The sequence below is a fragment of the Bombina bombina genome, chromosome 5 (assembly GCF_027579735.1).
Source record: "Bombina bombina isolate aBomBom1 chromosome 5, aBomBom1.pri, whole genome shotgun sequence".
Lineage (NCBI taxonomy): Eukaryota > Metazoa > Chordata > Amphibia > Anura > Bombinatoridae > Bombina > Bombina bombina.
In genome coordinates this window covers 131,549,751-131,567,151 of record NC_069503.1, presented here as the reverse complement: position 1 = coordinate 131,567,151, position 17,401 = coordinate 131,549,751, and positions in this window count along the sequence as shown.

The following is a 17,401-nucleotide window of genomic DNA, read 5'->3' as shown; positions in this document are numbered from 1 at the left end:
ACTCTTTTATTTAGTACTGGCAGACTTTCTGCCAGTACTTAAGATGGCGGGAACAATTGTGGGGTGGGGGAGGGAAGAGAGCTGTTTGGGAGGGATCAGGGGGTGGGATGTGTCAGGTGGGAGGCTGATCTCTAAAATTAACCCTGCAAGCTCCTTACAAGCTACCTAATTTAACCCCTTCACTGCTGGGCATAATTCACGTGTGGTGTGCAGCAGCATTTAGCGGCCTTCTAATTACCAAAAAGCATTGCCAAAGCCATATAAGTCTGCTATTTCTGAACAAAGGGGATCCCAGAGAAGCTTTTACAACAATTTCTGCCATAATAACACAAGCTGTTTGTAAATAATTTCAGTGAAAAACCTAAAATTGTGAAAAATGTAAAGTTTTTTTTTTATTTGCTCGCATTTGGCGGTGAAATGGTGGCATAAAATATACCAAAATGGGCCTAGATCAATACTTGGGGTTGTCTACTACACTACACTAAAGCTAAAATTAACACTACAAGCTCCCTACAAGCTCCCTAATTAACCCCTTCACTCCTGGACATAAAACACGTGTGGTGCGCAGCGGCATTTAGCGGCCTTCTAATTACCAAAACGCAACCACAAAGCCATATAAGTCTGTTATTTCTGAAAAAGGGGATCCCAGAGAAGAATTTACAACCATTTGTGCCATAATTGCAGAAGCTGTTTATAAATAATTTCAGTGGGAAACCTAAAGTTTGTGACAAAATTTGTGAAAAAGTTAACTTTTTTTTTTTTTTATCGCATTTGGCGGTGAAATGGTTGCATGAAATATACCAAAATGGGCCTAGATCAATACTTTGGGATGTCTTCTAAAACAAAATATATACATGTCAAGGGATATTCAGGTATTCCTGACCGATATCAGGGTTCCAAAGTAACTAGCGCTAATTTTGAAAAAAAGTGGTTTGGAAATAGTAAAGTGCTACTTGTATTTATTGCCCCATAAATTGCAAAAAAAGCAAAGAACGTGCAAACATTGGGTATTTCTAAACTCAGGACAAAATTTATAAACTATTTAGCATCAGTGTTTTTTGGTGATTGTAGATGTGTAACAGATTTTGGGGGTCAAAGTTAGAAAAAGTGTGTTTTTTTCCATTTTTTCCTCATATTTCCTCATTTTTTTTTAGTAAATTATAAGATATGATGAAAATAATGGTATCTTTAGAAAGTCCATTTAATGGCGAGAAAAACGGTATATAATATGTGTGGGTACAGTAAACGAGTAAGAGGAAAATTACAGCTAAACGCAAACACTGCAGAAATGTAAAAATAGCCATTGTCATTAAGGGTAAGAAAATTGAAAAATGGTCCGGTCATTAAGGGGTTAAATAAAAAATTGCTTTTATAATAATGCAAATCATTATTTGTTTTCTAGACTGTCCCTTTAAAAAATGATATATGCTAACATATACTAATATTTTGTGATTGTTGGTATATCTACATGTACTTGTTCAAACAAGAAATATTGGAATAGGATTTCTCTTGACGTGTTAAATAAAGTCTATTTTCTTAAAGAGACATTATTGTGTCTGAATTATTTTAGAACAACATTTTTAAAAAAAAGGAATATGGTTTAAAGTCCTTTTATGAGTGAATAAACAAATATATGCTCACAATAATATATTTGGAGATTAACTCATACATGACACAATAATCAACATTTGCATTAAAGGGACAGTATACAATCTTTTTCAGAGAACTGCATGTAATAGACACTACTAGAAACAACAAGATGACCACATACTGATATCAAAATCCATCAGAAAAAGCTTTAAACACTTTATTAGAAAATCGGTTTATCTATATTTAAAAGATAGCTGTAAAGCCCATTCCAAGTGTAAAATAAGACAATACCACTTCATTTGCATATGAAAAGACCCTTTACACAAACAGGAGCAAGCTGGAGAAGGTAGCTGATGGTACTCACATCAAACTTTGAGGCTTTGCGAGGAGTCTGAAAAGTACTGAAATGTTATTTCAACATAAGCAAAACTAGACATGTATTTTTTTTTTTAAAAAAAGGACTATATAACTAGAGATAAAAACACATATTTTTTATTTAATGTGAGTGTATAATGACCCTTTAATAAAATATACGACAACATAACATCTAGAAGAAGTAGGCATCTCATATATTTAGCATATGATAAAGATAAATGCATATTGATTACTTGATTCTAATACAATAGCGCGTATTTATGAATTCTATATGTTGAAAATTAAACACAACACAGTCATTATTCATAAAAAGGAACATATTGTTGACAAACATATTAAACAAGATGGACTATATTCAGGGATTTGCACTTGCCTCAAAATATCTTATGCAGGAAAACATTTTGCTTTCATTCGTTTATTCAACCAGACAGCCATCAAAAGAGAATGTTGTGTTCTTTATCAGCTATGGGTCAACAATGTTACATGATTCACACAATCCATACTCGCCATGGTTTTAAACTTGTCTTCGCATTCACAAACGTGGGTTACGTGCAAAATCTAATATTGCGGGACTACGTAATACAATCAGACGCCTTTTACACCTTTGCATGTGACGTCTTAATTAACATGGCGCATCCTTGATCGCGTAAAAACGCCATCCAATAAAAGGCGCATCCTTGATCGCGTAAATACGACATCCAATAAAAAGGCGCATCCTTGATCGCGTAAATATGCCATCCAATAAAAGGCGCATCCTTGATCGCGTAATACGCCATCCAATAAAAGGCACATCCTTGATCACGTAAAAACGTCAGCCAACACAAGGAATCATTGGACAGCCTGGCAGGTGACGTCTTAAGCAACATGGCGCATCCGCGATTGAGGAAAAACATCAGCCAATACAAGGACTCAGTTGATAGTTTGGCATATCAATAAGAATCGTATTTATATTTTAGAAACTAGTATGTGTCTATATTGCTAGCTAGGAATGTCACGCTAGATAATGTAATACTGTGATATATGAAATAGAATCCACTATTGATAATAAATAGATATTTCATTAGAAGCAGAGGATTATTAACTAAAATATTTAGCAAACAGCATGTTTTAAATAGACATGAAAACAATATTTTAAGGTTACACGATTATGTATGACATTGCAATTTGAAATACATTGTAACAATAAATTAAAATCTTTGGATTATTGTGTTTCATGTCCCTTTAACTGAAAATTAATGCTAGGAGAGGCATTAGGAAAATAGGGATGTGTTATATATTATATGTTAAAGGGACAGTCAACGCCAGATATTTTGTGGTTTAAAAATATAGCTAATCCCTTTATTACACATTAATCATTTTTGAACAACAAACACAGTTATATATTAATATACTTTTTGCTTCTGTTATTATCTTGTATCTAAGCTTCTGCTGACTGCCCCATTATTTCTGTTCTTTTGACAGGCATGCAGTTTAGCCAATCAATGCTCACTCCTAGGTCACTTTACGTGCATGAGCTCAATGTTATCTCTATGAAACATGTGAACTAATGCCTTATAGTAGTCAAAATATGATCAGATTAGAGGCAGTCTTCAAGGTCGAAGAAATTAGCATATGAACCTCCTAGGTTTAGCTTTCAAATAAGAATACCAAGAGAATAAAGCAAAATTGTGGATAAAAGTAAATTAGGAAGTTGGTTAAAATTGCATGCCCTATTTAAATCATGAATCATCTTTTGGGACTTGACTGTCCCTTTAACTCTAGCTATGGTGTCCATCTTTACCATTTAAAAGGTACACATGATAAATACATATGTCATTGATGTTTTCAGATATGTTTATATTGTTTTGTAATAACAATAATGACACATGTATTTATCAAACGTGTCACTTATTCAAGTTGAAATATGGTCAGTCTACCTATAGCCATATATCGGAGGATAATTAAATTTATAAATTATCAATAGAAAGATATTCATCATCTAAAATATGCGCATTACACACAGTGATTGATTTGGTTACACTACTACAATAAGATTAAATTGAAATACATGTGCTGTCAAGATTCAAATAAGAGTTTTTTTTAAATCAGATTATATATCTGGATTCACATAGAGGATACTATTTACATAAAAATAACACTTTACAGAGATTATATCATTGTATGAATCCTGGGATCATTTGTTAAAGGTGCATCAATTCACACAGAGTTTAAGAAAGAACACATGGATGTGAAATTAAAAATATACATATATATATATATATATATATATATATATATATATATATATACAAACAGAAAGATATATATATATATATATATATATATATATATATATATATATATATATATATATATATAAATTCATTACTATGCTAATCATAATCTTGCAAACATAAAGCTTTACGAAAAGTATATCAAGAAAAATAATAAAATTAAATTTTAGATGTAAATATTAAAGTCATTTTCAATTGTATTACATATATGATTCCGGAAATACCATTATTTGGTTTCAGGTCCCTTTAACGATTAACCACATAAACTAGAGATTTCAATCAATGACATGAATAAAGAGGACAAATAATCGTGGAATGACATGTATTTTATTAGTATGTCATAAAACATAAACAATGTTTAAAAAAAACATGTTGAACGATCATTAAAATTGGAGCCATTTGACAGGGTAAAAGAGTGCATCACAGTCCTTGGAGGGAGTTGACAAGGGCCAACAAAGGCCAACACGGCCCCATTGCAGCCATTTGACAAGGTAAAAGAGTGAATCACAGTCCTTGGAGGGAGTTGGCAAGGGCCAACACTGCCCCATTGGAGCCATTTGACAAGGTAAAAGAGTGCATCACAGTCCTTGGAGGGAGTTGACAAGGGCCAACAAAGGCCAGCACAGCCCCATTGGAGCCATTTGACAAGGTAAAAGAGTGCATCACAGTCCTTGGAGGGAGTTGACAAGGGCCAACAAAGGCCAGCACAGCCCCATTGGAGCCATTTGACAAGGTAAAAGAGTGCATCACAGTCCTTGGAGGGAGTTGACAAGGGCCAACAAAGGCCAGCATAGCCCCATTGGAGCCATTTGACAAGGTAAAAGAGTGCATCACAGTCCTTGGAGGGAGTTGACAAGGGCCAACAAAGGCCAGCACAGCCCCATTGGAGCCATTTGACAAGGTAAAAGAGTGCATCACAGTCCTTGGAAGGAGTTGGCAAGGGCCAACACTGCCCCATTGGAGTCATTTGACAAGGTAGAAGAGTGCATCACAGTCCTTGGAGGGAGTTGACAAGGGCCAACAAAGGCCAACACTGCCCCATTGGAGCCATTTGACAAGGTAAAAGAGTGCATCACAGTCCTTGGAGGGAGTTGACAAGGGCCAACAAAGGCCAGCACAGCCCCATTGGAGCAATTTGACAAGGTAAAAGAGTGCATCACAGTCCTTGGAGGAAGTTGGCAAGGGCCAACACTGCCCCATTGGAGCCATTTGACAAGGTAAAAGAGTGCATCACAGTCCTTGGAGGGAGTTGACAAGGGCCAACAAAGGCCAGCACAGCCCCATTGGAGCCATTTGACAAGGTAAAAGAGTGCATCACAGTCCTTGGAGGGAGTTGGCAAGGGCCAACAAAGGCCAGCACAGCCCCGTTGGAGCCATTTGACAAGGTAAAAGAGTGCATCACAGTCCTTGGAGGGAGTTGGCAAGGGCCAACAAAGGCCAGCACAGTCCTTGGAGGGAGTTCACAAGGGCCAACAAAGGCCAGCACAGCCCCATTGGAGCCATTTGACAAGGTAAAAGAGTGCATCACAGTCCTTGGAGGGAGTTGGCAAGGGCCAACAAAGGCAAGCACAGCCCCATTATGGCCATTTGACAAGGTAAAAGAGTGCATCACAGTCCTTGGAGGGAGTTGACAAGGGCCAACAAAGGCCAGCACAGCCCCATTGGAGCCATTTGACAAGGTAAAAGAGTGCAACAGGCACAACAAGAAACAAAAAAGGACAAATGGCAACCGGAACAAACAAATCATGTGGACGGAAGAATCTTAAGGCGACCTTGGAGCATCTCCAGATACTCCACTTACTGGGCATCACCTTCATTGTCCTCTTCATGCTCTGCTCCAGATTCAGGCATTGACTGTAAATGCCTTATATGGCGTAGAGTCGAATGCTGAACCTGGAGCAGGGTATGAATGGTGTCATTCATCCTTCCCAGGAACAGCGAGTTCCTCAGCACGGCCTGCTCTATACGTGATAGAGTTTCGAGCATGAGCCATGCTGAGTCACAACCTAAAAGAAATAAATTGAAGAATATTAATGTTAATTACACAACATAATATAAATCTTGCAAATATACATTGGAATTTGAAATCAAAATCATTCTTACAATCAAATATTCAATATTGCTTATCTTCACAGGAAATATGTTATTTATACATAAACCATTAGAAGGACAGTTTACTCCAAAATGTTATCCCCTGTAATTTGTTGACACTGATCCACTTTTCAAGCTTGAGTCTATGAATATTTTGAACATTATTTCCATTGTCCATACATTGTAAATTTCAATAGTTTATTTATCCTGTGGTATCCACACCTATCCTTAAAGCTTTTTGCCTTGAGGCCAACATGTGTAAACACAGCAAGCAGAAGAAATTACACTCCCAGTGGTTTACAGAAGAGAGAATGTCAGAAAAATTTATATTTCTATTTTTCAATCCAAGTAGTAGTGATTGGTATATGGAGTGAGATGATATTAAAGGTACACTGACCACAAATATTTTAATTTGTGATTCAGATAGACCATTAAAAATATTTTAAAGATTTAATTCACTCCTATTTTCAAATATAATACAGTCTCTTTGTATCTTTAATTTAAATGCAACAATGTCATTTTATATTTCGGACCATTTTTGGTGATCAACCTTGGTTGTCCCTGCTGATTGGTGGATAAATTAATCCAACAATCAAACAGAAACCCCCCCACAGTTCACAATATTGGAACAATTAGATGCCTTTCAACATAAAAATAAAGAGACAAAGAGAACTCTTAAAAATTGATAAGAGGAGTAAATTATCAAGTTGATTAACATTGCATGCTCTACTTGAATAAAATTTAAAACGAATTTTGGTTCACTGTCACTTTAAATATGTTATAATGTTGATTTAGAATGATACTTACAGCTGTGCCGGGGAAGGATGATCTGACACCTCGAACAATGAAGGTTGGGATAGGGGGGAGGGATGGGATATTGGTGACGAGGGCTTGGATGGGGCTGGCGAGGGCTGGGGTGCCGCTCTGGGGGAGCCCGTACAGCTGGGGATTCTTGGGCATGGTGAGTTGGGGACTGGGCAGGTTGGGGAACTGTACGGGCCAAAATACGGGGAGAGCGGCGAACGGGGACAATTCTGGGAGGGACAAGCCTGGAGGAATGGGAAGGGCCGGGAAGGTCTTGTGTCTGGGCAGGGGCTTCTACAGGGGGAGGCGCTTCTACAGGGGGAGGGGCCTGGGCAGGGGCTTCTACAGGGGGAGGGGCCTGGGCAGGGGCTTCTACAAGGGGAGGGGCCTGGGCAGGGGTGGGAGAATGATGCCCAGAAGTGGAGTGTCCATCTGAAATATATAATAAAATATATATTAACATCTCATACATCATGATCTCAAAGCAAGGCATTTCAACATGATTAGGTTTTATATATACTTAGAAGTGGTTTACAATTTATTAACAATGATGATATAAGGATATGGTATGCATATAGGCACTCAAATGAATAGCAAGGAGTGTCTGTCCAATAAGAAGATGATTATTGTGGTTTGTCATGGAATATGCAAGTGACATCATGATGTTATTAATTAAAAATCAGACATAAATGAAAACATAATACAAGCATATGTTCATGCTGCATGATATGGAAAGGGGGGCAGTAGTGGATTCTAAAAGAAAAGGAATAATCCTTTTTCAAGTGCCAAAGCTGTAGACTTTGAATTTCCTCATGAGAATGTTTACAAACAATAAGACATGTTGGATACATGTTAGATAGCTTTCACATACCATCAGACTCCATGGCCGCCTCTTCCTCCTCCGTCCCACATGTTACATCAATATCTGTAAAACATAACATGTTGTGTACACTTTAATATCAGATATTATAACATATGTTACTGTTGCTACAAGACACACATCAATGTTGCATTAAAGATATACTGATCCAAAGTTATGATTTACATCATTTTGATGGAGAATACAAATGACATTAGATTTGTTATTCTCAATGAGTAAGAATTTAATGTTAGTGTTTGGATTTCATATAAATTCACAAAATAAGAGTACATGGAACATTTGAGAGTTCTCATGTGTGTATCACTTCATGATTATTTACACAATATATTTGAAAAACAAACATATGTTATCCATCTTCTGAACAACAAAGGTGTAGACTAAGAAGCTTTGAGATATTAATCTTTCAATATTTAAATAAATTAGAGATATAATCATAGTACTAAATTATATGTTTGATTCAAATGTAATGCTTCATCCGAATCATGATCATAATATAGATTACAAATACACCTTCAATGACATATGAATGAGTCAATGGACTTACCAGAATGCTTGGAAAGCATTTCCAAGTCGGTGCTGGATCCCTCTGGGCTCCCAACATGAACTAGATCTATGAATGATATATATATCTATTAGTGAACACAGTTTGGACATCACTAAGTCACATCATTATCGATTTTTATGAAAAATATACTTAGAAATGAGAACAATAGAGCACTAATCTGAAGAATAAATGCATGAGTGAATCCAGGTTATTCTGAATAAAAAGATGTCTTTAACATATGTTTAATTTCTGACTATATTAGACACACAAATCATCTAATATGATTATATTGCATATCTAAATATACCCATTGATCAATGTTTTTAAACGAATACACACAAACAACATTTTAAATACAAACGGGTGATAAAGCAAACCAAAGCCATTTGTCATATCGATCCATTTGTGCAATTGATCACAATGCAAAACAGAAGTTATTCATCTAAATATGTAATCATGGTGCTGTTAGGGTATGCTTATATCTATAAAGTAAGTCCAAGACTGAATATGTCATTTAGATATCAATATTGTTTCATCCAAACAATGTAATGAGGAATGAATCAATTGATTATTAAAGGGACACTGACATCAATTTGGTTAAAACATTGATTTTAAAATAAAATGAATGTTTTATTTAATTTGACATTTACTCCTATAATTTTTATTTTATTTTAATGCAGCTAAGAAATTGTTTGGTTCATTAAATATTGCTTGTTGAAGGTATACAACAATCATCAAGAACAACACAGGTTGGTCACCAAAAATGGACCGGCATCTAAAATTACATTATTGCTTTTAAAATTAAGATAACAAGAGAATGTTGAAAATATGATTATAGGAGTAAATAAAATATTTGATTGATATTGCATTCTCTATGTGAATGACAACAGAAATAATATGTAGTCAGTGTCCCTTTAAGATTTAAATATCTTAATGTGTCAATTTTGCTGTTAATGAATTTTCAAAAACATATGTTGATGTATTGAATGGTATTGAGCATGCAATAACAAAAAAAACTGTAATTTAAGAATATCATCAATATTCTTTAATTAGCCTCTCTTAAAGGGACATGAAGCGCAAAATGTGTTATTGGATTAATTGGTCAATAAAATCCAGCCTGTGATTTTAAAATATTAGTGAAAATCACGTGTCTAAATCCGTCATTTTTAAATTTTGTTTTCATGTCCCTTAAATGATAACAACCCAAAAACGTATGTAATGTATATTTTTTAAAAATTAACATATGCAAAAATGTGTGATTGTTGTTAAAATATATCAAAACAATGACAAGCAATACACAGGGGCAGAATATAAATTTGACAGGAAACTAATCTAACAGTAAAATGAACATATCAAAAATAGAAGCGATATATTCAAATTCACATAATTTATGATTTGTACTACAATGTAATCAAAACATGTATTTTTTCATTTTAATTTGAAATAAACACAAAAGATAATTAGAGTATCCATATAAATTTCGACAAATGTGAATGTATTATGTTATGTAATGTTGTGTCCATGTTTCTAAGACAAATTGCTATTAAAATGAGACATACCATAGTCTTGAGAACCCTAGCCCGAGGGTCCAGCACCAACATCCATATCTGTAAAATATTCAATGAGGATTGGATATCATTAATAATAATCAGGACATGTATCAAAAAAAGATAAAAATACATTTACATTTACTAAATAAGAATCTATTTTTATTCACATGAGTTAATTGTTTCATCAATTAATGTCTCAATAAATTGATCCTGTATTCTTCTTTTCAAAACTTTATGTTGTTGACTGTAGCTTTAATTCATTTCTTGAATTTTTGCATTATCATCAATTGATATCTATATTTCCTTGTTTATTCTTTTGATCTTGCTAGTATATTTTGTATAATGTAGAAGATTGTAAATAAGGATACTGTATTCTTCCCATATATACTAATTAACGTATACATTTGACCAACATGTGTAAAGCAATGCCAGTTACAGCAAACACATGTTCACGTGTGTGCGCAATTCTATCTTTCGTGATCATTACGCAATTACTCCTAGCGGAATTGCGCATCCGTGATTTGACCAACATGTGTAAAGCGATGCCAGTTACAGCAAACACATGTTCACGTGTGTGCGCAATTCTATCTTTCGTGATCATTACGAAATTACTCCTAGCGGAATTGCGCATCCGTGATTTGACCAACATGTGTAAAGCGATGCCAGTTACAGCAAACACATGTTCACGTGTGTGTGCAATTCTATCTTTTGTGATCATTACGCAATGATTCTATGTGGAATTGCGCATCCGTGAATCAGAATTAATTTGTATATAGTAGTGTGATGAGTATCATTTCATAACAAATTATGATATATTTTCAATTGGGTGTATTACGAGATGGAAATCGTATATTTGTTAATATTGAACAATAACAAATACTATTTATAACTGGGTTATGATTAGAGAATCAATGTATGAAATGGCGGATGCTCGGGATTTCACGGATGCGTAATTCCATTTTCACTCTGTGACGCATATTCTGGATAGCGCAATAAACATCACTCCTATTTCATGTGTGACTAATCTAAAATCAGATATCTAAACATCATATGTAGCGTATGTTGTGAGATCTATATAGGTTAAATATATGACTATCTACACATTTATTAAAATTCTAATAAAATATTAATATATTATATAAAGTAGGATATTTACCTTGTTCAGCCTTCATTTCAACTCCTCCCAGGCCACCGGACGGAGAAGCAGCTGCACTGGACCCTGGGTCCTGAGTTTTGGATCCAGCAGCTGTGAGGGAAGAAGAAGAGGCCGAGGATGGAGAGGATTGAAATCTGCTGGGGACCCGGAGATTGAGGAGGTCGCATAAAGTGACCTTATAAGGGAGTAGGTAGAGTTTCCGTTCGGGATCAACTTTCTTTCCACCTCTTTTCCGGGCTTGTACCCACTCCCTTATGAGGCCCACTTTTTTTTGCAGACGCAACCTCATATCTCTGAACCTCCGCATGATCTGATCCTGGCTCCTCTGGACGCCCTTCACCAATTGAACCTTATTGGTGATTGACTCCCAGAGGGCCTTCTTAACAATCGCATCTGTCGACCTCTTCTGGTTCCCAAACAGCTGCTGATAAAACCTCTGGACGGCGTGGACTAATGCATGGCTCTCCTGCTTGGTAAACCTGGGAGGTGTCATGCCTGCCGAGTTGTATCTTTAATATATTAGATAGATATAGATACTGTATACCAGCAGGCATTAGAGAACTGACAAAGATGGCAAAGTGTAATGGACTTTTATATGGTGAAGTAAACATGAGATGAACCATGTGACATGTTATCTGTACATCTGATTGGATAAACGTTTTAAATATTGTTATCATGTCTGTGAGACCATCCTGACTCAAGTTGTGTTTGTGTGATGAACTCTGATTGGCCGTTCCTTAATGTTTCATATCTTAGTAACTTCCATACACATACCTCCAGGTTGTGCTGTTACTTCATTTTTCATGTAGACTTATTTGTAACTCATGGGCCTGTCATGCGGATATGTGTGACGCAGATTTAATATACGTGATCCGTTAAATATTAATGTTTAAATTCTCGTTAAAATCTAATACTGTCACATTATTAAATGTTGTAGACATTTCTCGGTTTAATATCGTTCTGTTTCTTTAATACAAATACGTTGGATTAATACACATTTAACATTGTATGTATTTATTGTTCATTAAATCAATTTCGTGACTTATTGTGAAGTATTGACATTGCTCTATTAAATGTATTTATAATGCACATTGATTGTGTACTATTGCGTGACATTCGTCTAGAATGTTTAAAGATGTGAATCTCGTGTTGCAAGATACATTTCCCACGCGACATTTCAGAATGCGCAATTTCTGGTTATAATGTCCGTAACTTGGATAATCTGTTTATAAATGTTAAACTACACGTTTTATTTTTATTAGTAAATAAACCTCGAGCTTGTATTTGTCTGAACTGCTCATATATGTTATTGTGCAATGGCGTCTTTATTTTTAAAGAGACATTACAACAAAATAATTTTAACAAATGATCTGTAGAGATAAAAAATGTTTAGACTTTAAAATGTAACTCAATTTATCTTTTGATTTAGATATCCTTAACAGAATAAATTTCAATGCACATGGTTGAGCCAATCACATACGGCATCTCTGTGCATCCACCAATCTTCATCTACTGAGCCTATCTCGATATGCTTTTCAAGCAAAGTATATCAAAATAATGAGATAATAGAAGTAAAAGACACTCTTTAAATCTCTTAAGGATATTTTGTGTTCATGTCCCTTTAAGGAGACATTTCCCAATAATACTTGAAAGATCATAAACCTGTGCACCTTCCTTTCTCAAACTTAGTATAACATGTGACTAAAGCATATTTAGATTACCTTCTGGATTGTTTTCCCCACTGTGAATGAAATATATTCTAATGGCTGTATTTCACCATCTTCAGCTTAAAGGGAGATTAAGCTATATGTTCTTTACGTATTTCGATGAATAATAGAATATTAAAACAACTTAATATTTAGTTTTATTCTCTCATTAGCTTTTAAATATATATATTCTTGGTTGAAAAACATAGCTAGGCTATTTTGATGCTGATTGTTGGTTGCACATAGATGCCTTATGTCATTGTCTAAGCCATGTGCATTGATATATATTTTTCAAAGTATATTTAAAGACTGAATGTAATTAGATAATAGTACATTAAAAAGATTTAAAAAATTAATTTGTATTGGTTAAAATTCAATACACAATATATTTTTGGAATGTCCCTTTAAGGACCAAACCATTAGGAATATGTTGATTTAACATTGTATAAATAAACTAAAGGGGAATGAAAATACATATAGATATGTGATATCTAACCAAGAGGTAAGATAAATAATTATGTGAAATTATATTACAAACTAGCTATAGTTAAATGACCATTCAAATGACTCCACTAGAACAGAAAATCAATCAATATGGCATACAATAACTAGCTTGTGCGAAATATGAAATTAACTGACTTACCATTTTCATGATTTTTAAAGCTATATTTATTAAAATAATGTTTTTGTATACCTAAGGAAGATACAAGATCTTATAAAACAAATTGAAAATTCAACTACACTGTCACTTTAATGTAAGTTAACCACTTTCCCTTCTTAAAAGTGAAAATAACAAAGTTGTTATGTCGAATTCTGACTACATATCCGAAAATATTTTAAAATTTAAACATCTATAAATTACACAATAAAAGCATCAATGGATTTCACTCCCAATTAATTTATAAAAGCTACTTGACTTTAACATTCTCTGAATAAGTGGATTTTCGATAATTAATTCAATACATGATGCCTAATTTGATATTATGCATGTGCTTGTCAAATAGACAACTACCAGTCATGGGAGTCAAATTTTTTTTTATTATTGTCAGATTATATGGATCTTTATTATAATCTGATAAAAAGATGGTCTTTAATAAAAAATAATAAAAATAAAAATTTAGTATTACAAAATATTTATTTTAATTTTTTTTTTTGGTTTTGGTTTTTATCACAAAAATAAATAGAACAAGTGTAATTCATCACAGATGAAACTCTGAAAAAAAGAGAGAAAAAACCCAGGCCTAGATTTGGAGTTCGGCGGTAGCCGTCAAAACCAGCGTTAGAGGCTCCTAACGCTGGTTTTGGCCGCCCGCTGGTATTTGGAGTCAGTGATTAAAGGGTCTAACGCTCACTTTACAGCCGCGACTTTTCCATACCGCAGATCCCCCTACGCCATTTGCGTAGCCTATCTTTTCAATGGGATCTTTCTAACGCTGGTATTTAGAGTCGTTTCTGAAGTGAGCGTTAGAGCTCTAACGACAAGATTCCAGCCGCCTGAAAATAGCAGGAGTTAAGAGCTTTCTGGCTAACGCCGGTTTATAAAGCTCTTAACTACTGTACCCTAAAGTACACTAACACCCATAAACTACCTATGTACCCCTAAACCGAGGTCCCCCCACACCGCCGCCACTCGATTAAAATTTTTAACCCCTAATCTGCCGACCGCCACCTACGTTATATTTATGTACCCCTAATCTGCTGCCCCTAACCCCGCCGACCCCTGTATTACATTTATTAAACCCTAACTTGCCCCCCACAACGTCGCCGCCAGCTACTTAAAATAATTAACCCCTAATCTTCCGACCGCAAATCGCCGCCACCTACGTTATCCCTATGTACCCCTAATCTGCTGCCCCTAACATCGCCGACCCCTATATTATATTTATTAACCCCTAATCTGCCCCCCTCAACGTCGCCGACACCTGCCTACACTTATTAACCCCTAATCTGCCGAGCGGACCTGAGCGCTACTATAATAAATGTATTAACCCCTAATCCGCCTCACTAACCCTATCATAAATAGTATTAACCCCTAATCTGCCCTCCCTAACATCGCCGACACCTAACTTCAATTATTAACCCCTAATCTGCCGACCGGAGCTCACCGCTATTCTAATAAATGTATTAACCCCTAAAGCTAAGTCTAACCCTAACACTAACACCCCCCTAAGTTAAATATAATTTTTATCTAACGAAATAAATTAACTCTTATTAAATAACTTATTCCTATTTAAAGCTAAATACTTACCTGTAAAATAAATCCTAATATAGCTACAATATAAATTATAATTATATTATAGCTATTTTAGGATTAATATTTATTTTACAGGCAACTTTGTAATTATTTTAACCAGGTACAATAGCTATTAAATAGTTAAGAACTATTTAATAGTTACCTAGTTAAAATAATAACAAATTTACCTGTAAAATAAATCCTAACCTAAGTTATAATTAAACCTAACACTACCCTATCAATAAATTAATTAAATAAACTACCTACAATTACCTACAATTAACCTAACACTACACTATCAATAAATTAATTAAATACAATTGCTACAAATAAATACAATTAAATAAACTAGCTAAAGTACAAAAAATAAAAAAGAACTAAGTTACAGAAAATAAAAAAATATTTACAAACATAAGAAAAATATTACAACAATTTTAAACTAATTACACCTACTCTAAGCCCCCTAATAAAATAACAAAGCCCCCCAAAATAAAAAATTCCCTACCCTATTCTAAATTAAAAAAGTTACAAGCTCTTTTACTTTACCAGCCCTGAACAGGGCCCTTTGCGGGGCATGCCCCAAGAATTTCAGCTCTTTTGCCTGTAAAAAAAAACATACAATACCCCCCCCCCAACATTACAACCCACCACCCACATACCCCTAATCTAACCCAAACCCCCCTTAAATAAACCTAACACTAAGCCCCTGAAGATCTTCCTACCTTGTCTTCACCATCCAGGTATCACCGATCCGTCCTGGCTCCAAGATCTTCATCCAACCCAAGCGGGGGTTGGCGATCCATAATCCGGTCCAGAAGAGGCTCCAAAGTCTTCCTCCTATCCGGCAAGAAGAGGACATCCGGACCGGCAAACATCTTCTCCAAGTGGCATCTTCGATCTTCTTCCATCCGGAGCGAAGCGGCAGGATCCTGAAGACATCCAGCGCGGAACATCCATCCGGACCGACGACTGAACAACGAATGACTGTTCCTTTAAGGGACGTCATCCAAGATGGCGTCCCTCGAATTCCGATTGGCTGATAGGATTCTATCAGCCAATCGGAATTAAGGTAGGAATTTTCTGATTGGCTGATGGAATCAGCCAATCAGAATCAAGTTCAATCCGATTGGCTGATCCAATCAGCCAATCAGATTGAGCTCGCATTCTATTGGCTGTTCCGATCAGCCAATAGAATGCGAGCTCAATCTGATTGGCTGATTGGATTGGCCAATCGGATTGAACTAGATTCTGATTGGCTGATTCCATCAGCCAATCAGAAAATTCCTACCTTAATTCCGATTGGCTGATAGAATCCTATCAGCCAATCGGAATTCGAGGGACGCCATCTTGGATGACGTCCCTTAAAGGAACAGTCATTCGTCGTTCAGTCGTCGGTCCGGATGGATGTTCCGCGCTGGATGTCTTCAGGATCCTGCCGCTTCGCTCCGGATGGAAGAAGATCGAAGATGCCGCTTGGAGAAGATGTTTGCCGGTCCGGATGTCCTCTTCTTGCCGGATAGGAGGAAGACTTTGGAGCCTCTTCTGGACCGGATTATGGATCGCCAACCCCCGCTTGGGTTGGATGAAGATCTTGGAGCCAGGACGGATCGGTGATACCTGGATGGTGAAGACAAGGTAGGAAGATCTTCAGGGGATTAGTGTTAGGTTTATTTAAGGGGGGTTTGGGTTAGATTAGGGGTATGTGGGTGGTGGGTTGTAATGTTGGGGGGGGTATTGTATGTTTTTTTTTACAGGCAAAAGAGCTGAAATTCTTGGGGCATGCCCCGCAAAGGGCCCTGTTCAGGGCTGGTAAGGTAAAAGAGCTTGTAACTTTTTTAATTTAGAATAGGGTAGGGAATTTTTTATTTTGGGGGGCTTTGTTATTTTATTAGGGGGCTTAGAGTAGGTGTAATTAGTTTAAAATTGTTGTAATATTTTTCTTATGTTTGTAAATATTTTTTTATTTTCTGTAACTTAGTTCTTTTTTATTTTTTGTACTTTAGCTAGTTTATTTAATTGTATTTATTTGTAGCAATTGTATTTAATTAATTTATTGATAGTGTAGTGTTAGGTTAATTGTAGGTAATTGTAGGTAGTTTATTTAATTATTTTATTGATAGGGTAGTGTTAGGTTTAATTATAACTTAGGTTAGGATTTATTTTACAGGTAAATTTGTTATTATTTTAACTAGGTAACTA